Source organism: Podarcis filfolensis (genome assembly GCF_964270895.1).
Source record: "Podarcis filfolensis genome assembly, chromosome: 14".
NCBI classification, from domain to species: Eukaryota; Metazoa; Chordata; class Lepidosauria; order Squamata; family Lacertidae; genus Podarcis; species Podarcis filfolensis.
The window spans coordinates 11,186,964-11,210,016 of NC_139616.1; the positions used below are offsets into that span (position 1 = coordinate 11,186,964).

The following is a 23,053-nucleotide window of genomic DNA, read 5'->3' on the forward strand; positions in this document are numbered from 1 at the left end:
TGAGGTCAATTTGGGAGAATAAAAATGGCTTCAGGATTGCTCTCCTTTACTATTTCAGACTATATCATGCGAAAGGCTGGGCTGGATGAATCCCAAGCTGGAATTAAGATCGCCGGAAGAAATATCAACAACCTCAGATATGCAAATGACACAACCTTGATGGCAGAAAGTGAGGAGGAATTAAAGAACCTTTTAATGAGGGTGAAAGAGGAGTGTGCAAAATATGGTCTGAAGCTCAACATCAAAAAAACGAAGATCATGGCCACTGGTCCCATCACCTCCTGGCAAATAGAAGGGGAAGAAATGGAGACAATGAGAGATTTTACTTTCTTGGGCTCCATGATCACTGTAGATGGTGACAGCAGCCACGAAATTAAAAGACGCCTGCTTCTTGGGAGAAGGGCAATGACAGGCCTAGACAGCATCTTGAGAAGTAGAGACGTCACCTTGCCAACAAAGGTCCGTATAGTTAAAGCTATGGTTTTCCCAGTAGTGATGTATGGAAGTGAGAGCTGGACCATAAAGAAGGCTGATCGCCCAAGAATTGATGCTTTTGAATTATGGTGCTGGAGGAGACTCTTGAGAGTCCCATGGACTGCAAGAAGATCAAACCTATACATTCTTAAGGAAATCAGCCCTGAGTGCTCACTGGAAGGACAGATCGTGAAGCTGAGGCTCCAGTACTTTGGCCACCTCATGAGAAGAGAAGACTCCCTGGAGAAGATCCTGATGTTGGGAAAGATGGAGGGCACAAGGAGAAGGGGGCGACAGAGGACGAGATGGTTGGATAGTGTTTTCGAGGTTACCAGCATTAGTTTGACCAAACTGCGGGAGGCAGTGGAGGACAGAGGTGCCTGGCGTGCTCTGGTCCATGGGGTCACGAAGAGTCGGTCACGACTAAACGACTAAACAACAACAACAACTATTTCAGACACGTGGTTACTTATGTATGAGTTTGCCTTGTACATTTACGAACATTTGATTTATATTTGAGACCTTAGAATTCTTATAACACTTGGGAGGATGTCATTGCATTAAGGGTTTTCATGGTAGTTTTCATGGTAGATAAGGAATGTCTCTTGAACTCTAACAAGAGGTGGTGATGGTCCCCAACTAAGAAACCGGGACAGACACCTCCGGTTTCATCCCCAGTGCATTAGCAGAAACATTGCTCAAAGCTGTCTCCATTATATTATCCTTCTGAAAATGGAGTGGGCATTGTTGGAAACCATAGAGCCATGAATGACAATGCCTTATTATGACAATGGTGGGAAACCTGTGGCCGTAGGCATGTTGCTGGACTACAGCTCCCATCATCCTTTGCTGTGGTGATGCTGGCTGGGGCTGATGGGAGTTGGAGTCCAACAACATCAGGAGGGCCACATGTTATGTACTGAAGTTCTCACCCTGGGCCAGCAGGGGGATACTGTAGATAGTTATGCAAATAAGGGATCGAAAGTGACATTCAGTGATTGGATAGTTTTAGAAAGTTGTTACAGTAACGTTGTACTGGAGCTCTATATAAGCAGGCTGACTGAACCCTTCAATTCAGTTCTGTTCTGGCCTGTGAATAAACAAGAGCTGTTTGAAAAATCGCTGTGTCGTCTGATATGTTCACCCACAACTTAACACCACAGATTCTCCATGCCTGTTTTGGGCTACCGAGACTGCTCTGCCGCAACAGGTTGAGAGGAAACGCTTGGGAACTTGAGGCCCCTTGAAGAAAAGGCCTCTTGAAGTGTCTGCATAGTGTCTTGCTAAGTTCTTTGGCTCAGCTTGAGTTCTGTGAATATTTATCATTCAGCATCACTTGCCATCGTATTTTAGATCCGCAGCTGGCCAAGTCTTTGTAATGCGATTATCTTTTTTTTTTTACCCATTGTGGTGGAGACGGACAAATTGCAGACTTGCTCCTTGGCAGTTGTTTATGACTATACAGCTGGGTGCCTTTAAGGTTGATGGGTGGTGAGACAGGGCTTAGCTGGGGTCAAGTTGAAGGCATTTCATGCATATAAACCCATTGCATTCTCACAATGACAGAGAAAGACCTGGACTGTTATGTACTGAGTTGAATAGGATCCAAAATGCAGCAGTCTGATTGGTCCTAGAACAATGCAGCAGTATGATTGGTCCGCAGGAGCCACCCAATCCAGCTCCAGGTGGAAGTGAATCCACAACCTGATTGGCCTACAGGAGAATCCCCGAATTAGCCAATCATGTGGGGGCCATTTTGTAAATAATGTACAGTGGTACCTCGGGTTACGTACTTAATTTGCTCCGGAGGTCCGTTCTTAACCTGAAACTGTTCTTAACCTGAAGCACCACTTTAGCTAATAGGGCCTCCTGTTGCTGCTGCACCGCTGCTGATTGATTTCTGTTCTCATCCTGAAGCAAAGTTCTTAACCTGAAGCACTATTTCTGGGTTAGCGGAGTGTGTAACCTGAAGCGTATGTAACCTGAAGTGTATGTAACCTGAAGTGTATGTAACCTGAGATATCACTGTATATATTGTGGGGGAACTTCCATTCCTCCTCACCACTATGAGCTGAATAAAGATCATGAAATCCACTCTCGACTTCAAGTATATTTCATGTACTTTGCGGCTCTCACTGATGTGGTGCTTTATAGCAGCCTTTCTGATATTTTGGACTACAATCACCATGAGGCCCAGCCAGCGCTGAAGGGAGTTGTAGCCTGAAACTGGAAAGGATACCTCAGGGCCAGGGGCTGAATGTGGCCCTCCAAGCCTCTCTATCTGGCCCATGGGACTCTCTGCAAGCCACACCTCTCCCCAGCGCATGTCTCACCCCCCAATTTTTTTAGACAAGGATTGTAGCTGAGTGGTAGAGTGTCTGTTTTGCATGCAGAAGATCCCAGGTTCAGTCCGACATCTCCAAGTAGGGCTTGTAGAGAAGCCTATCTGAAACCCTGGAGAGCTGTTGCCAGTCAGTGTAGACAATACATACTTGATCACTGGCTGGGACTGATGGGAGTTGATGGAAGTCCAACAATATGCAGAGTACCACATCCGCTCCCTTTGAAACACAGCATGTGATCTTGGCGCATTGCTTCCCTTTATGTTACTTGCTGAACTGGAATAATAAAGATATGGTCCTCTTTAATAAATGGATCGACAATATAATAGCACATGCAACTTATGAATGGACTGCTTACACGCCTAGACTTTGCTTGGATAAATATGACAATGTTTGGAATGAGTTTATACAAAATGTAGCAGGTTATTAATATTTACAGCTGTATTAGGATAATACAGTGGTACCCTGGGTTACATACGCTTCATGTTACAGACACTTCAGGTTACAGACTCCGCTAACCCAGAAATAGTACCTCAGGATGCTTCAGGATGAGAACAGAAATCGTGCTCTGGCGGCGCGGCAGCAGCTGGAGGCCCCATTAGCTAAAGTGGTGCTTCAGGTTAAGAACAATTTCAGGTTAAGAACAGACCTCCGGAACAAATTAAGTTCTTAACCTGAGGTACCACTGTAATATCAAATTTATAAAAGAATGTATGGGTGAAGGTATTTTTTGTATATAGTCATAGATTGTTTTTTTCTCTACACATTTTTGTGCCTTTATTTTTATTTTATTTTTCTTTGTATCACTTTATTTCTTTATAACTAACAACTTTACACACACACACACACACACACACACACACACGTATCTTTCCACCTTTTCGGTTTTCTGTCTTTTAAAATTTTTTTTTTATTAAGTTTTGCAATTTTATATTCAACACAATCATTATTATCACAAAAAGTGGTTTTCTGTCTTTGATTTCATCACTGCTCCCTGTCCAAAACAGGAGCAAGAGTTGCCCAGAGGCCTGTCTCTGAACGACGCATCTGGGAGAATGCCCTGTTTGATAAGACGTCGTGTGTGTCTGTGTCCTTAACCCGAAGCCTAAAAAGGACAGGGTAAACTTTGAAAAACAGTGACTCAGTATAAATGAGACGCAGCGTAGCTGGAAGCCTTTAATAAATCAAAAGTCAAAGTGTGTCTAAACTGGACCCAACATTCAAGATCTTTGACAAGAATCATAAACCAAAACAAGCAGAAAACTCAAATGGGGTATCAAGTTGATTTGAAGGCTCACGCCTGGGATTTGGCTTTAAGAGATGTCATTGGGCCACAATGGAGAGGATTGATGTGCAGTATAAGAGTAATAAGAGAGCCTCTATGATTCTGGATGACTTACAGAAACAACTGTAGAATGAACAGTCTATTTTGAGGGCAGCAATATTGCTTTCATCTCCGGGCTACAGATGGCCCATTGCGCCAACAACAGACCCTCGTCTTCTTATATGGAGGCATTTTCTCTTGCCCTTCCTACTAGCCTCAATGTCAGGTGGGAGAGCAAATAACCCCCACGGCAGGTTGCCAGGAACGGATAAGACAGGGAAAAGTCCTTACCGTCTGCTTTTTCTTCAATATTTACAGAGAGAGGCTTGAGAATGCAGCCTTGGAATAGTGGCGTTGTCCCGAGTAAATCTCCACGCCCCTTCTCTCCCACTTCCTCATTCGTCAACAGCACCACCTCCTCTATGGTTGCCGCTTAGGGCCCTCTGCCTCTGAGCTCTTTGCTCTCCTACTTTTAAGGCTCGCCGGGTTCTGGGATGTGGTGGGTCTGGAATGCTTTCTAGTGACAACGTGTCAGCCAGCTGCCCATTGTTTCCCAACTTCCCCCCTCATCTTCCTCTGAGCCATGACCTCCCTCAAACCCTTGTTGTAATTCGGAACTGTCTTCTTCTCTGGAAGGGTCAGGCTGGGGAGGCAGTCTCCACCATTGCTCCTCTGCCCAGTCCCTGACACTCAATAGCTATGTTCTACCCTCATGGGTGGTGCTGTGGGTTAAACCACAGAGCCTAGGACTTGCCAATCAGAAGGTCAGCGGTTCAAATCCCCGCGACGGGGTGAGCTCCCGTTGCTCGGTCCCTGCTCCTGCCAACCTAGCAGTTCGAAAGCACGTCAGTGTGAAAGTAGATAAATAGGCACCGCTCCGACGGGAAGGTAAACGGCGTTTCCGTGCGCTGCTCTGGTTCGCCAGAAGTGGCTTAGTCATGCTGGCCACATGACCCACAAGCTGTACGCCGGCTCCCTCAGCCAATAAAGCGAGATGAGCGCCGCAACCCCAGAGTCGGTCACGACTGGACCTAATGGTCAGGGGTCCCTTTACCCTTTACCTTACCCTCACTGTTGGAAGCAGCGTTGCACGCTCATCTTGCTCTACAGACAGCTTCCGGGTCATGTGGCCAGTATGACTAAACCGCTTTCTGTCGAACCAGAGCAGCTCACGGAAACGCCGTTTACTTTCCTGCTGTAGCGGTACCTATTTATCTACTTTCACTTGACATGCTTTTGAACTGCTAGGTGGGCAGGAGCTGGGACCGAACAATGGGAGCTCACCCCGTCGCAGGGATTCGAACCGCTGACCTTCTGATCGGCAAGTCCTAGGCTCTGTGGTTTAGACCACATTGCCACCCGCTAACCCCCATGTGTCAGGAGGCTGCCTGCTGCAGACGGTTGTCCTCCAATTCATGGAGGGTAATGTAACATGGGGGGGTGGAAGAGTCAGCACACTTGCTTCTTGCTCTCCCCACTCCTGTGATCTGTTACGGAATGTGCTCTCCGCTGAAATATGAGAGTTTGCATCTGTATTGAAATTCCATCAGCACCTGTTTGCACAAACATTTCCTTGATCTCTCAACCAGCACCTCCTCTTCTGATTGCTGGGTTGCTTTCAATGGGATCATTTTATTGCATATGCTAATTATGGATGCCTCCTTTTTATGTTTAATAGGTTCGTGATATTGCATATTTTAATCATGGAGGCTTAATGTTGTGCAACTGACAAATTAATGTTAAATAACTCATTTCCATAGGTTGGTAAACTTCAGTATCCTATTTTGGCACGAAGAGTAATGATAGGTGCATTTATGTTTTAAATGTGGAGAAGCAGATGGAAAAGGGCTTCTCCCCTGCAACCTTGAGTGGTGCAGTCCAGAATTTCTTCCACCTCGTTCTGTGCAAAGTGCAGACAAGTGCTTGGATTCCATCTGTCACCCTCACTTGGAAACAAAGAGAAAGTTTTGCATTTTCACGAGGCAGGTGACACCAGCATTCATTACGTCGACGACAATATTTCTTCAGAAATGCAGGTCTCGCCAAATAAAGCAAATCAAGCCTTGCGTGGCAAGGACTACATTAATATGCCTGGAGAAAATTGAGTGTTGGTGCTGAAAATCTTGTCACTTCTTTTTATTCTGAAAAGAAAAAAAAAGCGGGGAGGGGGGGGAGGAGAGAAGAGCTGAGAGTGAAACAATGGTTTAATGAACTTATGTGGCGGTTGAGTGGTGCCTATTTCCAGATGGCTTAAAGTTTCTATGGGAATATATTTACATGGATTCGTGGCCTGCCACATCCCAGAGGCTTGTGGTGGGCACCAATGGCAAAAAACGTACAATGATTCCATGCAAGGGGTGAGTGAATATCTATGCCAGGAACAAGGGGAGGAAGAAAGATCTAGTTTGGGGGCAGGTGGGGAAAGTGGGGCACGTGGGGAAGAGACCAGCAGTGCCTCCTAGTCATAGAGAGGCTGCTGTAGCAGTGGCACGGGGAGGCGGGGGTTGCCAAGGAGGGGACATTTTCTGTCTCTGAGGAGCGCACCGCAGCCATCACTGCTACCATGGCAGTCGCAGTGGGCAATACATCCCTTGGAGGCCAGATCTGCTGCCCCTGTGGATCCTGCTGCCTGAGGCAGTCACCTCACCTTGCCCCATGGGTTGGCCAGCTCTGGCCATCACAGCTAGTAGCCATGGAGACCTTTTAGCCCCTGTGCATTTGCTTAATCCTCTTTTAAAGCCATCCAAGTTGGCGGCCATTGCTGTTTTTAGGGTGAATCTCCACATAGCTTAACTCCCTTCCAACACTCCTTCTCATGCATGCCGCCTTGCCCCCATGATTGAGGGGGCCTGGCTGAGGAGATTTCACCCCTCCCATATCCAAGAATCTGCTGATGAGTCTGGTGATTTTCCAGAGAGGAGGGGCGGTGTTCTGCTCTCTACTTATTCCGCTCCAGCCTAACATCAGTCAGTCAGTCAGTGTGTCGGAGAGAGAGAGACTGAGTGTTAGAGAGAGATCGTGTGTATAGATAAGGTTGCTGCTAAGAGCAGCTGCAGACACTCAGTGCAGTTCAGTTTTTTCGTTTAGACCTCATTTAGCTCTGTATATAGTTGTATATTATAGTTGTAGAATCCGGTGCTCACAACACTAAGCTGTGAGTCCACAGCACTTTGACCTGTTCCTGTGCAGAAGGTGGTCTCTGGAAGTGCTGCCCAGCTCGCCTAGCCCAGTCGGGGTTGAAGTGGATGAGTCCAGTTAGTGGCACTGGCTCAAGGGCGATGCTGACATTGGCGCTGTGTGATGTCAGTGCGCTGTGCACGCATGACCCACGGTGTGTATGCGTAACATCAGTGCACATGCCATGGGGTGTTGTCAGGCTTCGAGGAATCGGATCCTTCCCCTGGTGGCTGGCAGTAAATAAGCAGAACCAAATGAAAGGACCATTCTTACCAGTTAGTTTTTTTTTAATTTTAATTCATTTTATAACATCGTACATTAAAACAAACAAAAGAGACATACATAACACATTCACACAAAAAAGAATATATAAAAAAGTAAGAGAGAGAAATAATAATAAAAAGGACAAAAGAAAACTACATTAACTACATAACATACAACACTGACTGACTTCCCTTCATCTCGGTTTCGGAATGTGTTGTAAGATTTTTCTATCTGCAGTTTCTTTTCCTCAAAAAGCTCTTTACATCACAAGTGTTATATCGCACCTACTGTAATTTTTGGATTTTTTACCTCTGTTTCCATGTATGCCATAAATTTATTCCAATCTTTATTAAACTTTATGTCTTTTTGATTTCTTATTTTCTGTGTCATTTTTGCCAATTCTAGATAATCAAATAGTTTGGATTGCCACTGACAACATAAGATCGTCAGCATAAGCTTTCAATTTATATTCTTTCGCTCCAATTTTTATTCCGCGTATCTCTGAAGTTTTCCTTATCTTATTTGTAATTATCTCTAACATCATAATAAACAGAAGAGGTGACAGAGGGCACCCCTGCCTTGTACCCTTCGAAATTTCAAAGGGTTCTGTTCTTCCTCCTCTTAAAATCTCATTCATTACTTCACATAGCACTGGTGTTATAAGTTCTTCTAGGACTTTATAATACTTGGCCGACAAACCATCTGGACCTGGGGCTTTCCCCAGTTTCATCCTCTTTATCGCCTCTTGAATTTCCTCTGCCTTTATGGGTTTATTTAATAAACTTCTTTCCTCTTCCGATATGCTGCTAATTCTGTTTTCTTCTAGATATTTTCCTATTTCTATTTCATCTTCTTCTTCTCTTTTATATAGGTTTTCATAGAATTTAAGAAAGCTCTTTTTTATTTCATTAGGGTCTTCCAAGATTTGTTCTTCTTCTTTTATTTTATTAATAAGATTTTGTTTTCTTCTTTTTCTCAGTTGACACACCAGAAACTTTCTAGTTTTATTTGCCAATTCGAAAATTTTTTGTTTCATTAACTTAATTCCCCATTCTACCTCTTGGTTTATTAATGTTGAATATTGTGCTTGTATCATCTTATACAATTGCTTGTTCCCTTCGTCACTTGGTTTTTCTATCAAATTCTTTTCACATTCTCTCAATTGAGTGATTAACTCTTCCTTTTTTTTGTTCTCTCACCTTTCTTCTTTGACTATTTTGTTGTATCAGAAAACCTCTTAGTACTGCCTTACTGGCATCCCAAACTATATCCATGTTTGTTTCCTTGTTAATATTTAAATCAAAATAGTCTTTTAAGGTGGTTTTAGCCTTTTCAATCACTTCTTCTTTTTCAAATAAATAATCGTTCATTCTCCATCTGTACATACCCTGGGTCTTCCAATTTAAATGTAATATTATTGGATTGTGATCAGATAGTGTTCTAGGTAGTATCTCACATTTCGACGCTCTTATTGTTAATTCTCTTGATATCCATATCTGATCCAGCCTACTCCAACTCTGATGCGGCTCTGAGAAGTGTGTGAATTGTTTTATCATAGGGTTTTTATATCTCCATATATCTATTAAATCTAAGTTTTCCTCAAGGTCATTAAACGATCTCGGAAGTTTCCCTTGATTTAAATTCTTCCTTTTCGGGCTTCTATCTATTTCTGGTTTCGGCACTCCATTTAAATCTCCAAGTAGGATCAATTTGTTATTCTCTAGATCTAATAAAACTTGTTCCAATTTTTTAAAAAAACTCCATCTTATTTGTATTTGGCGCGTAGACCGTTACCACGTTAAGTTTTTCTCCCTGGTAGTTGATTTGTACTCCTAGGATTCTTCCTTCCTCGTCCTTACATATTAATTTAGGTTCTAATTTCTCTTTCACATAGATTACTACCCCTCTTTTTTTCTTTGAGTCTGAATTAATAAATTCTATTCTTTTTATTTATTAAAATATGTTTGTGTTTTTTGGCAACATGTGTTTCTTGGCAACAAATCACATCAATATTTTTTTTCTTTATGATTTTCTCAAATTTATTTCTCTTGGACTTTTCATTAAAACTGTTCACATTCCACGACAAAAGCTTAAGGGTCATTTCAACAAACTACACTTTATCCTAATTTCTGATTTAAATTCTAGTGCTTCTGTTTCCAATAGTCTCCACCTCTTCCCCCTCCTCTTCTTCCCCCGATCCCTCCGCTTCCTCCTCTGCTCCTTCCTCCCTCCCCTCTGCTCCCTCGGCCTCTTTCCCTCCTCTCCCCCTCCTCTCCCCTATACTTTTTTCTCCTCCTCCAGGTTTTCTTCTTCTTTACCCAGGTCCTTTTCATATCTTCTCAAAAACTTTCCCGCTTCTTGTGTATGTATCAATTTGAACTTTTTATTCTTATAAAAAAAGGAAATCCCTTCTGGGAATTCCCATTTGTACTGTATTGTATTTCTCTTCAGGACACTTGTAAGTTGTCTGTATCCTTCCCTTTTGCGCAGAATCCTGATTGGAATTTCTTTAAAAATAATAACTGGACAGCCTCCAATCATTAACTTTCTTTTGTAGCTTGTTCTCAGTATAGTGTTCTTCATTTCCAATGAGTTGAATACTACTAAACAGTCACCAGGGATTTTTTTTGATTTGTTGCGATTTCCCTCTTATTCTGAACGCACTTTCTATCGTATATGCTACTTGTTCTTCTTTTATTTCCAACCATTTTGCAAGTTCTTTAACCATTTTCCCTCTTATATCCTCATTTACCTCTTCCACAACTCCTCAGAATTTTAAATTGAGTTGTTTCTGACGCATTTCTGTCATGGCTAAATTGTCCCATAATTGATATTGCATTTTATTTAGATCTTTTACTTCTTCCTTTAATTTTTCTGTTTCTTTCTTTTGGTCTCTCAGATCTTTTTGGGTTCTTTTATTGTTTTCTTCAATTATTTTTGACTTGGTTGTCAAATCTTGTACCTTTCTGGAGAGTTCTCCTACAGCACTTTCTATTTTCTTATCTATCTGTTCCTGTATTTCTCCTAATTTGCTTTCCATATGTAATTCATTTTGCTTAAATTCCTCTTTAATCTTTAACCATAGAATGTCTAAATCTCTGATTTCCTCTTTTCGGGATACCTTTCTCTCTCCTGGTGTCCCTCCTACTTTTTTCCCGTTTTTCCCTGACATTTTATGGTTTAATTCTCAATAGTTGACTTTACTTACTGCTCTCTCCCCCTAGGGGGCGCACAATCTTTCTTCTACCCTCTCTGTAATTTCAACACCTTTATTTGTATGTTCTTATATCATTTTCTTACAACACTTTATATCCCCCAAAAGGAAAGAGAGGTTTTTCAATAACTTATTCAAAATTATCCAATCCCACTAGCTTTACCAATAACCTTTTGTTATCATAGATTTAAGTTATGTTAATATGTTAGTATAATTGTTTCAGCACAAAAAGAAGAGAAAAACAGAACAAAATGCAAAAGTCAAAAATAATATTTCCTTTTTACCGTCCAAAAAATATTGTTCAATCTCTGTATTTTTCAGCCACTTGTCGGCCTAATCCATTTCATGGGAAATATGTCAGACTTTCATTGTTTTCTATTACCTCAGGTTCTAATTTTTACTAGTTCACTTTGTAGTCCTAAGAAAGATATGGATATTTCAGAAAGTTCTCAATGGTTAAATCAAATAGTATCCAACTTTTCAGAACCTGAAGTTATTCAACTTGTCATTTACTTCTTTCAATTGTTTAAGTTCATTTGGATTATTTATCTCGAAATATAGAAAGACGTCTTGGATTAAATGCTGGTCCTGCTCAGGTTGGTGGGATCAGGTTAGATTTTCCTCAGAACTGAGGGTAAGAGGGATAGGTTGTTAGTTATGTTATTATAGTGGAAAGCAATAGAAAAGGGGGGAGAGAAGGCAGAAAAAACCCCAGATAAATAGAAACGAAAGAAGAGAAAAAAAATAGGGCAAAATGACCAGATAATTTCCTAATTTAAAGCAGGGATGTAAATATCCTGAATACCATAAGGGAACATGGAGGGGAAGAGAGAGAGTGAAAAGAGAAAAAAGAACCAAGGGTTTATGGGGAAGGCATAAATACAGCCTTTGCAGAAAGTTCTAGGGTTCAAAGGGTCCTGTGGTTCTTCGGATTAAAGTTCCAGATAAACATGCGTTAAATGGATCTCAGAAGCATCGGTTAGGTCCCAAAGTTATGGAAGTTAGGAAAAGTTCTTTTTCCGAATACTTCTTTAATTTCTTTAAATCGTGTTTCCAGCTGTCCTTTTAAACAGTTCTAAGAAGCTCCATTTTAAATGACTCTTTTTTGTCTGCCTCCCCCAAAAGGAGTGAACAATGTTTCATTACAGTGGAGTGTTTCAAATTCTTTAATTCCCCACAATAAAGCCCAAGACATTTACTTTGTAATCACTCAGTCAGGCAAAGGGATACTTCCTTCCTCCACCTTGCGACTTTGTAGCCTGCGCCATTTTAATCCTCTACCGAGGTGAATTCCTGAGTTAAATCTTCTAACATCCGACGTTCTCTTAGTGTATTTTCAGATTTTTTCACATTAAATAGATCTACTCACACTAAGGGTTCCGTTCTTACAGTTTTGGAGGTTCGTTGCCTTCTTCAGTGGGAGCCAGAGGCATCGTAATACAGGGTCGTTGCTTTCCCTTTGTGCTTGCAGTTTCGCCGCCTCAAGATCTTCCGAAAAAAACCCCCGAAAAAGCAGCGAACCGCTTCCACATGGCTGGGTATCTCTCCCCCAAGGGTCTCCCCCTTGAGATTTTTGGGGGGGGCGCAGTGCCTTTGCGACACCCCCAAGCCCCTGTATTACTCGGAAAACTCCTCCGGAGATTTTCCGCGCTCCCTGTCTGTTCGTGACGGAAACCGGAAGTCCTACCAGTTAGTTCTTTAATAATCACAGCGAGAGACAAAGAAATGCATATCTTTGTAGAAATGGCGTTGCTCCCAGTAAAGGTTCACCCCCTCCGTCCCCATTAATCTACGTCACTCCTACATTGGGTAATCTGAGTTTGTTGCCTCTACGCTTTCTGTTCTATCACTCTCAGAGCCCGTCTAGTCCGAGGCGAAGAGGGGTCAGGAATGCTGTCCAAGGACAGTGAATCTGCCAGCTCTCTGTTCCCTCTTCTAGCTGTTCCTCACCCAGTATTTCCCAGCTTTCCCCCTCTAGACTATGCCCCTCTGCAAACCACTGTTCTAAATCAATACTGTCTTCTTGCCCTTGGGAAGGTTCAGCAGAAGGGGTAGTGGCTCCCACCGTTCCTCCTCAGGCCAGCCCCTGACACGTGTCTGGATGTGATGTGCAGATGCCCCATGGCATGCATGCATGGCTGTCACAGAACTTTGGGGGGCTGACCCTTTGATTCGAAATTTTGGCACCCCTGCTCTTGCTCCAGTAAGATGTGGAGGCCCCATCCCACCTGTGTGGCTGGAATCAGAGATCCTTCCAGATCCGATGAATATCACCAAGTAGATACTTGCCTACCTTCTCTCCATGGCTAGCAGAAGGTGTACAATCACTGCAACCCATGTCAAAAAAAGGCCTTGCTGTGCAGGATGCCTCCATGGTACCACTGGGGTGTTCAGGTGTTTGGAATTATCTGAACACCTGACTGCCAGCACCAGCCACCTGTTGCTTGACGCAATCCGCACCATTGTGTGCATGTGTTAAAATAAAATATGGGTTGCCATTGGAAACCAAGGTCGGCACCTGGCCTCTGAGGGGATATGTGTTCTCTGCGAAAGCTTGGCAGCCCACGTTAAGCTGACGTGGGCTGCAAAACAAAGCACTCGGCTTGAGGGAGTTGTGATGTGGGGCTCCCGTTGCCTGGTGCCAGGGCTGTGTTTTCAGTGGAAACAAGCTTATATCCAAAACAGCCAGAATGTAAGGGGATCCCGCCCACATCAGTGGCCACCCAAAGTTAATGGCAGTCTAGGACAAGCTGACCTGCTTCAGAACCTAAGGAGAGCCCTACAGGGGGAGGCCAGTGACTCATCTAGTCCAGCACGTGAGTGTGTCAGCACTCTGCTCACCTGTGATTCCCATCAAGTAGGTATTCTGAGGCATGCTGCCTTCTACAGAGAAGGTAGAACGTAGATATCATGGCTGGTAGCCACTGATAGTCTTGTACACCTTGAATTTGTCTAATCTTCTTTGAAAGCCATCTGTGTTGGTGGCCATCACTGCTTGAGTTGCCACCTGTCCTGTATAATACAGGATTGTCCCGTATTTCGGTGTAAAATACTACATCCTGTATTGATACAGTTCTGTCCCGTATTTCAGGTCTTTTCTCTCTCTCTCCCTCCCTCTATCTCTGCCAAGTTAAGGATCTGGCAGTTCCCTCACTGAGAGAAGTGAACCAGGCACAGGGCCTTCTCGGTGGGGGCACCCTCCCTGTGGAATGCCCTCCCTTCGGATGTCAAGGAGATAAAGAACTCCACAACTTTTAGAAGACATCTGAAGGCAGATGTACCAGGTAGTTTTTCATGTTTGACATTTTATTATGTTTTTATAGTTTGCTGGAGTGGCTAGGGAAATGCAGCCAGGTGGGTGGGGTATAAATAATAAAATTATGATGATGATGATTCTCTCCAGATGCATGTGTTTGAAAGCGTGCGTGAAAGGTCATGTATTTAAGTTCTGGGTAGCCAAGCACAGACAGGTTTACAAATCCATGTGTATGTTTGGGCACGTGTGACAAATTCCAGAGGGGCCATCCTGTTAGGCTGCAATAGATTGTAATGGATTGAAATCACTTCAGCAACAATATGCCCCACCCCGCCCTGTCCTGTATTTTGCCAGAACAAAAGTGGGAACCCTAATCACTGCCTCCTATGGGAGTGAATGATTAGCCCCAAAGGAAGCTTCCTTCATGGGTCTTATAGCAGGTTTGGGTGGGGAACTAACCTGGGAGTGGCCGCCAGGACCACATAACACCGGTCCTGAGAGATCTGCATTGGCTCCCAGTACGTTTCCAAGTACAATTCAAAGTGTTGGTGCTGACCTTTAAAGCCCTAAATGGCCTCGGTCCTGTATACCCGAAGGAGCGTCTCCACCCCCACCGTTCAGCCCAGACACTGAGGTCCAGCTCTGAGGGCCTTCTGGCGGTTCCCTCATTGCGAGAAGTGAGGTTACAGGGAACCAGGCAGAGGGCCTTCTCAGTAGTGTTGCCCACCCTGTGGAATGCCCTCCCTTCAGATGTGAAGGAAATAAGCAGCTATCTTATCTTTAAAAGACATCTGAAGGCTGCCCTGTTTAGGGAAGTTTTTAATATTTGATGCTATATTGTTTTTAACACTCGATTGCGAGCCGCCCAGAGTGGCTGGGGAAACTCAGCCAGATGGGCGGGTATAAATAAATTATTATTATTATTATTATTATTATTATTATTATTATTATTATTATTATCATTTATTAGGATCCCCCTTATCACATATCCCCTTGACCATCACAGCCCAAGGACACAGGTGCTATTTATATGAGAAAAATCAGAAACATGAAGTATACACGCTCAAAATTATCAATCAGTTTGGTTCTTTGGAAACTTTGGAAGGCTTCGCAAACCAAAAGAAAAAAAAGGGGGGGAAGCAACTCTTGGGGCCTCTTAATAGTTTTACTGGATAAAATCACCCTAAGAGAGCGAAGAAGGACATTTTGTTTTATTTCTAATTTAGACGCAAGCAAGTCTTTGTTAATGGGTCTGAGACTTAAGCATCTCTCATGCATGTGATTGCCTTTGTTTCGGACTGTTTAGGAAAGCTGTTTTCAATTAAAGGTCAGAACAGGAAAATTGTTATCGAGTGTGGTGTCCGTGCTAACGTGGAGTTGCACCAGGAATAGCAAAAAATGGGAAGGGGGCAGAATGTTCAAGAATAAAAATGTGGCAAGCAGGACCAGCAACAAAGAGTTGCAGTGTGGAGAGCTCCAGTTTGGAATTCAAGTCCTTCTATTCCCCTTCCCCCACAGTTTTCTGTTTCCCTCTTTCCTCCAGAGAGTGTGCATTCTGCAGCTGCTGAGCATGCTCAGTGCTTTATTGTGTATGTATGTGGGGGAGAAGCTCTCCAATGGTCCGCATGCCCCCAAATATTTTTTGTTTTTCTGCAAACCTCAGGGCCCCCCAAAAGCTCCTGATCAACAGCAGTGGTAGGTAATTACTGCAGACCCACTGTTTTTCAAAAGCTAAGCCACCGGCCCGCTACTTTTGAAAATTTGGATATCTCTATGGGGACGCGGGTGGCTCTGTGGGTTAAACCACAGAGCCTAGGACTTGCCGATCAGAAGGTCGGCAGTTCGAATCCCCGCGACGGGGTGAGCTCCCGTTGCTTGGTCCCTGCTCCTGCCAACCTAGCAGCTTGAAAGCATGTCAAAGTGCAAGTAGATAAATAGGTACCACTCTGGCGGGAAGGTAAACAGCGTTTCCGTGCACTGCTCTGGTTTGCCAGAAGTGGCTTAGTCATGCTGGCCACATGACCCGGAAGCTGTACGCCAGCTCCCTTGGCCAATAAAGCGAGATGAGCGCCGCAACCCCAGAGTCGGCCGCGACTGGACCTAATGGTCCCTTATGGTAGTTTTTGTTGTGTGAAAGGTGCCACAGGCCCCCTGGGTAGGTGACAGCCCCTCCTGTGGTCCACAGACCACAAAATGGGAACCACTGGTCTAGAGAAATGACTTTCTCTCACGTTCTGAATTAAATGATGGGTGAGCCTGTTCAACCATTGACCTGGGGTCTGGGGACCATGATCCAGGCCATGTACCTGTTACCCATCCTGGCAACTGGTGCTCCAATCCCAGTGGATGCTGGTCCATGAGGGAAAACAGGGCACTGCCCCAGCAATCTTACTCTGCCCTCTGCTATCCCTCCCTTCCTTCTGCCTGCCTACTGACAGCCAGTCCAGGGTGAGTCCCTAGCTGTCAGCTGCCTTCTCCTTAGTCTCACTATTGCCTTGCAGAACTCCCAGTACGTTTCCGAGCACAATTCAAAGTGTTGGTGCTGACCTTTAAAGCCCTAAACGGCCTCGGTTCAGTATACCTGAAGGAATGTCTCCACCCCCATCGTTCTGCTCGGACACTGAGGTCCAGCGCCAAGGGCCTTCTGGCGGTTCCCTCGCTGCGAGAAGCCAAGTTACAGGGAACCAGGCACAGGGCCTTCTCGGTAGTGGCACCCATCCTGTGGAACGCCCTCCCACCAGATGTCAAAGAGAAAAACAACTACAGTACCAGACTTTTAGAAGACATCTGAAGGCAGCCCTGTTTAGGGAAGCTTTTAATGTTTAATAGACTATTGTCTATTAAACATTAAACCCAGCCAGATGGGCGGGGTATGTATGTATGTATGTATGTATGTATGTATGTATGTATGTATAAATAAATAATCATTCATCAGGAAGGAGGATGGGAACCAAAGCTCTTCTTCTCATTGGTTTTGGCTCCACCTAAAGTTTGCATTCTTGCCTTTTGTCTTCCTGGTCCCAATAGACACCAGCCACCACTGGCCAATCCTATGCACCATGGTTTGTTACTATCACCATTAGGGGAGTGGGTGGCACTGTGGTCTAAACCACTGAGCCTCTTGGGCTTGCTGATCAGAAGGTTGGTGGTTCAAATATCTGTGATGGGGTGAGCTCCCGTTGCTCGGTCCCAGCTCCTGCCAACCTAGCAGTTCAAAAGCACACCAGTGCAAGTAGATAAATAGGTACCGCTGTGACAGGAAGCTTTAGTTCTGCTGGCCACATGACCTGGAAAGCTGTCTGTGGACAAACACCGGCTCCCTTAGCCTGAAAGCGAGAGGAGCGCCGCAACCCCATAGTCACCTTTGACGGGACTTAACCATCCAGGGGTCTTTTACCCTTTTTACCTTTTACCTTACTATCACCATGCTCTTGGGTCAGAATGAAGCTGAGCTACATGCATATGGCTTCAGAGCAAGTGCAGAGTTCCAGCTGAACTGAGCTTCTTGGTAGCATTCCTTTGGGAGGGAGCTGCAAAAGGTTATGGTCAGGGTTGAGAGGGCATAGGGTTGTTGCCAAGGTAAAGGTAAAGGTAAAGGGACCCCTGACCATTAGGTCCAGTCGTGTCCAACTCTGGGGTTGCAGCACTCATCTAGCTTTATTGGCCGAAGGAGCCGGTGTACAGCTCCCGGGTCATGTGGCCAGCATGACTAAGCCACTTCTGGCGAACTAGAGCAGCGCATGGAAACACTGTTTACCTTCCTGCCGGAGTGTTACCTATTTATCTGCTTGCACTTTGATGTGCTTTTGAACTGCTAGGTTGGCAGGAGCAGGGACCAAGCAACAGGAGCTCACCCCGTGGCGGGGATTCGAACTGCTGACCTTCTGATCGGCAAGTCCTAGGATCTGTGGTTTTAACCCACAGCGCCACCAGCATCCCTGTTGCCAAGGTAGGTCTAAGTTAAAGTCACTTAGCAGTACATTTGTTCAGTGGGCAGCATGCTTCGTGCCAGTGAGATGTTCTTGCGCAAGAGAATGCATAAGCAGGTTGCTGGTAGCTTTTTGTGAAATATATTGCACAGTCAGTTGCACAAGAAGTTTCTGCTAGCGCAAATGTTGCATTGGATTCCTCCAGTGGATTCCTCCAATTGGATTCCTCCTCCTGGACCTAGCAGATAGAGAACACTGGATACAGCCTCCTATCCCTAGTACCTGCCAGTCTAACAACAACAACAACTTTTTCTTTAAAAATATTTAGGGGTACGCTCATTTTGTCTCAAGAAAATCACCATTTTATAGTTCAAATTGGGAAAAATAAATACAGTAAATGGACAAAAGATTCACAAAATGTTTAGGGGTATGCGTATTCTTGCATCCCCCAGATAAAAAGCACTGATAATAATAAGAGACTGATCTTCAAGGTGAGAAGCAAGCAAGTTCTCTGATGCCGATCTTAAAACACAGGCAAGTTCATATGGACACAGGTGGTCTTTTAAATGCGTAGGATTTTGTCCGCTTAACTCTGTTAGGATACTCTTCATCAGCATTGAATCGAGGTGAAATAGGAAAGGGTTGTTTCAGTCCAAAATGGGTTAGGCTGGCCAACCTTTGGAGTTCTATGATTTCATTTTCATATAATGTACAATGGGTCATAATTTCCCTCTGTGCCCCCAAGTAATGCACTTATTTCCCTTGTCGTTTATTGCATTTGTTGATTGCAAAATAAAATTTAAGAAGGATGAAATCAAATTTCCGTACAAACTACAAGTTTAAGGTAAGCTTTATAAAGCACAGCATGAGAGGTGGGCAGTCGCCTCCCATTACAATCGGAGACATCCGTGCTGCTAAAACTCTGAGGTCTCGTTTCTCAGCGGCCTGGCTGTGGAAGTGGACCCTGCAGACCCCATTAATCCTCTCTGCTGCCTTCCTGGCTAGGACGTCTTGATTCCCTGGCATGTTAGAATGATTACCTTAAAGACTGCATATTGAATTTCAAATCTCTCTCTCTCTCTCTCTCTCTCTCTCTCTCTCTCTCTCTCACACACACACACACACACACACACAGTTTTCAAAGACCTGAAAGCTCACCCTCACCTGTATTGACCTGTAAGTTCACACTTAGATCATCTGGGAAAAGATTTTATTCACGCCCCTGCACTGTACAGAATATGATAGGTTTGTGTGCTGGTGCCGTGGGTTTCCGTGAGGCGAGCCCAAGCGTCGACCCATTGCTGTCTCTGCACCCGAGCCTGCAGCGGCTCAGCCATGGCTTCTGGTTCTTCCCGAATGCTCCCCCTACGAAGGGGGAGTGTAGGTGTGGCAGGAGCAAACTGTGTTGGTCCTGTGGGTTTCCGTGAGGCGAGGTCCGAGTCCAGTCCGAGGTCGAGGGAGCAGTATTGAGGCCGTCCGTCAAAGCTGAAGCTGTGTCCAAGGCAGGGAGTCGGGTGAGGTCAAGAGATCCGGCAGGACAGGGTGCAGGCAGGAACTGGCTACCAACAACGTTGCTCCCGCAACCTGGGACTGAGCTGGCTGGCTTTTATCTGCCTCGAGGCATAGGGAGGCCCCAGTTCACAGGTGACTCGCCTCTCCTGGCCTGGAGGCGAGCACTCCTCCTGCGGGAACTTAGTTCCCTCCGCCTCTCTGCCCTGAGCCTCTGCAGCTCAGGAGAGGCTGGAGGGTTACCGGACCCAGAGGCAACCTCAGCTTCCTCTGACGGGGCTGAGAGTGGAGCACCTGCAGGCAATGGGTCCTCCAACACCTCAGGCACCAGAGGAGACTCAGCTGGTGCCTGCACCTGAGGATCCAGCACAGGTGAGGACCCTTCAGGCTCAGCTGGTTTTGGAGGCGGGGAATCCTGTGCAGGCTGGGATTCCTCAGGTTCAGCCTCCGAATCCAAATCCCAGGCCATCACAGTTTGTGTCTCCAGGGCCGGCTTAAGCATATCCAGCTCCTCCAATGGGGAAGAGGCGGAGGCTGGATGCGGCGCCTCCCAGCTCAGCTGGCCGCTTTGTGCCATGGTGGCCACAGCAGGCAGCACACCGAACAAGCGGGCCTGCGCTGCTCCCGCCATGCATCAGCTTGGTTTTTTCCCTTTTAACCTTCTGGCACCCCGCAGAATTCGGCGCCAGCAGGCTAAAAGGGAAAAAACCGAGCCGACGCTTGGTGGGAAAGCGCACATACCTTTGCTCACTCAGCGCGCTTGTTCCATGTTCCCCGGACTCTTGCCTGGCACCCTCCAGAACTTGGCACCCATAGAGGCGCCACTAGCTTCTATGGGCAAGACGGGCCTGTGTGTCTTCAAAATGGGCATTTCTCTCCATGGTCTCCTGCACTTGAAGCATTATCTATCAAAAGCTTCAGACATCTAGTAAAGTCCTTTCTTTCTGCCCATGCTTTCTGTGATGCTACTCCTGATTTCTGTTTTTATAATATTGCTTAACTGGTTGTTTTTTTTATGTTGTACAGTTCTGTTTTTATCACATTGCTTATTTTCCTACACCACTTTAGAGATATTAAGTGGTTCAGATTCTTCTTTATTTTAAAAGAGGCAATTCCTTCTTTCTGCCTTCCCTCCATTTACCTCCCACCCACAACCATAACTCTAGCGTTCTGTACTTAATCGATAAGCTCACACAATTTGGCTCATTTCTGCTTCCTTTAGACCAGATGTTTTGGGGTGCAAGCCCCATCACTCCTCACCGCTGACCGTGATGACTGTGGCTTATGGGCGGTGTTGTTCAAAGCACTCCGAAGGGAACAAGTTTGGGAAGCCCACAAACTATCTCTATCTTTTTTCCCACAATAGCTGTGATTGGGCAGCCGTACCCATTCCTCACTCAAAAGAGATGTTGCTCTCTTTGGCATTCATTGTGAGCCTGGAAACTCCATCTGCAACCGATGGGGTGAATTATTGAATAATTTCTTGCCTCTAGGGAGTCAACTACCACCCACATGCCATAATTCCTCGAAGCTCACTGGTCCCTGCTTTTTAACAAATGCACATGTTTGTGAATGTATACCACAGGCAGTGCTGTGGGTTAAACCACAGAGCCTAGGACTTGCTGATCAGAAGGTCGGCGGTTCGAATCCTTGCAACGGGGTGAGCTCCAGTTGCTCAGTCCCTGCTCCTGCCAACCTAGCAGTTCGAAAGCACGTCAAAGTGCAAGTAGATAAATAGGTACCGCTCCAGTGGGAAGGTATACGGCATTTCCATGTGCTGCTGCTCTGGTTCGCCAGAAGCGGCTTAGTCATGCTGGCCACATGACCCGGAAGCTGTATGCCGGCTCCCTTGGCCAATAAAGCGAGATGAGTGTCGCAACCCCAGAGTCGGCCACGACTGGACCTAATGGTCAGGGGTCCCTTTACCTTTACAACAGGCACACAAAAACACACCTTATCTTTTCCTGTACAAATTTCCGTACCTAGGGACACCCCAAGTGTGTAGAAATGCACCCAGCAGTGTTTATGGCCTGAGTTTCCATCCAAACATGGAAAAATAGCAAGAGCTCAGCTGAATTAGACCACAAGCCTACGTAGTCCAGTAGCCTCTCACAGTGGCCAGTCTGTGGCTAGTCAACATGGCAGCCTCCAGCCAGTGGTCAGGGCTGATGGGAACTGAAATTCAGCATCACCTGGAGGGGAAAAGCTCTTTTGGATGGGAGGGATTGTGAATTCAGAAACAGCAGAGGGGTCAACTTCCTAGCTGCTTCCATCACCCCTCTGTAGAGTTCCAGATACTGTACAGCATTTGCCCTGTCAAACATGGTGAGCAGAAGCAGGCAGGGCGGTGGATTCAGAGAGGCAAATCAGTGGGTGGGGAAAGTCTAGAACTGGGCTAGAATTCTGAGAAAGATAAGGTCCCGACCAGAGTGAAATGGCAAACTAAGTTTTTGGAGTACGCAGAGCTGGCAAAAATGACCGGGAAGATCAGAAATCAGGAAGGCCAAGACTTCAATAAAGATTGGGGAAAATTTATATTATACATGGGAGACGACTGTAAACAACTGGATTCTTTAGCAGGATTCAAATAACACTTGTAATGTAACAAAGACTTTGGATACAATGGATAATCAAACAATTAATAATATGCAGCAAAAAAGATTAGCAAAGAACCCGTGGGGGTTGGGGTGGAAGGAAGTCTAAAGATTTGGAAGAATCTTGGTTATTTGTTCTTATATGTGATTTGAATGTAATTATCAATTTGTAAAACCAAATAATTTTATATATATATATATATATATATATATATATATATATATATATATAAATATAAAGAATTCTGAGAAAGAATACCCCTGAACATCAATGAGCAGTTTTCTTTCTTCTTCTTCCTCCTCCCTCCTCCCCTTTCTTTCCTCCACTCACCTGACACCTCAACACTCCATGAATCCAGGAAGCTCACAAGTCCTTATCAAGTGGTGCCTTTCTTTTCCTTTTAAAAACCTTTCTTTACAAACATATATACTTCTGCATATGTTGGGAGTCCCACGAGCAAGTAGAAACCAGTACTTTACTTTTGGGTGTCCCCATTATGTTTCCAAACTGAGAGGTGCTCAAGCACTCTTGTTTTGCTTGGCATTTGTTATTTTATTTTATTTTTGATATTAGACGGAATTAGGATGATGACATTTTCTGTGTGCGCCCTCTGCTGCCTGACATTCAGCATAGCACTTAAGCTCAGGTCTCATCCTCACAGATCAACAACAGGTGACCCATAGACTTTGGTTTGCGTCTCTTCACAAAGGAACACAATCAACTGTCTTGTACTGAGTCAAATCATTGGTATGTCTAGTTCAGTATTGTCTAAACTCACTGGCCGCTGCTTTCCAGGATTCCTTCCGGTCAAGAGATCTTCCTAGTCCTACCTAGAGATACCAGGGATCAAGTCTAGGACCTTCTGCATTGCAAAGCAGATGTCCTATCCCTGCCATAAGGAAACATATTAAAACCTCTGTACAATAATTATTTTACAATACAATTTTAGAGTAATTTTACCTAAAAATG

The 23,053-nt window shown here is 44.8% G+C and overlaps 1 long non-coding RNA gene across 1 annotated transcript; it reads left to right on the forward strand.

Moving 5' to 3' along the window:
- The first annotated feature begins 1,384 nt into the window (after window positions 1–1,384).
- Window positions 1,385–1,593, forward strand: LOC310748704. Its single transcript, XR_014541344.1, has 2 exons — window positions 1,385–1,506; window positions 1,553–1,593. It is a non-coding gene; the product is annotated as an uncharacterized lncRNA (long non-coding RNA).
- Window positions 1,594–23,053: the final 21,460 nt, after the last annotated feature.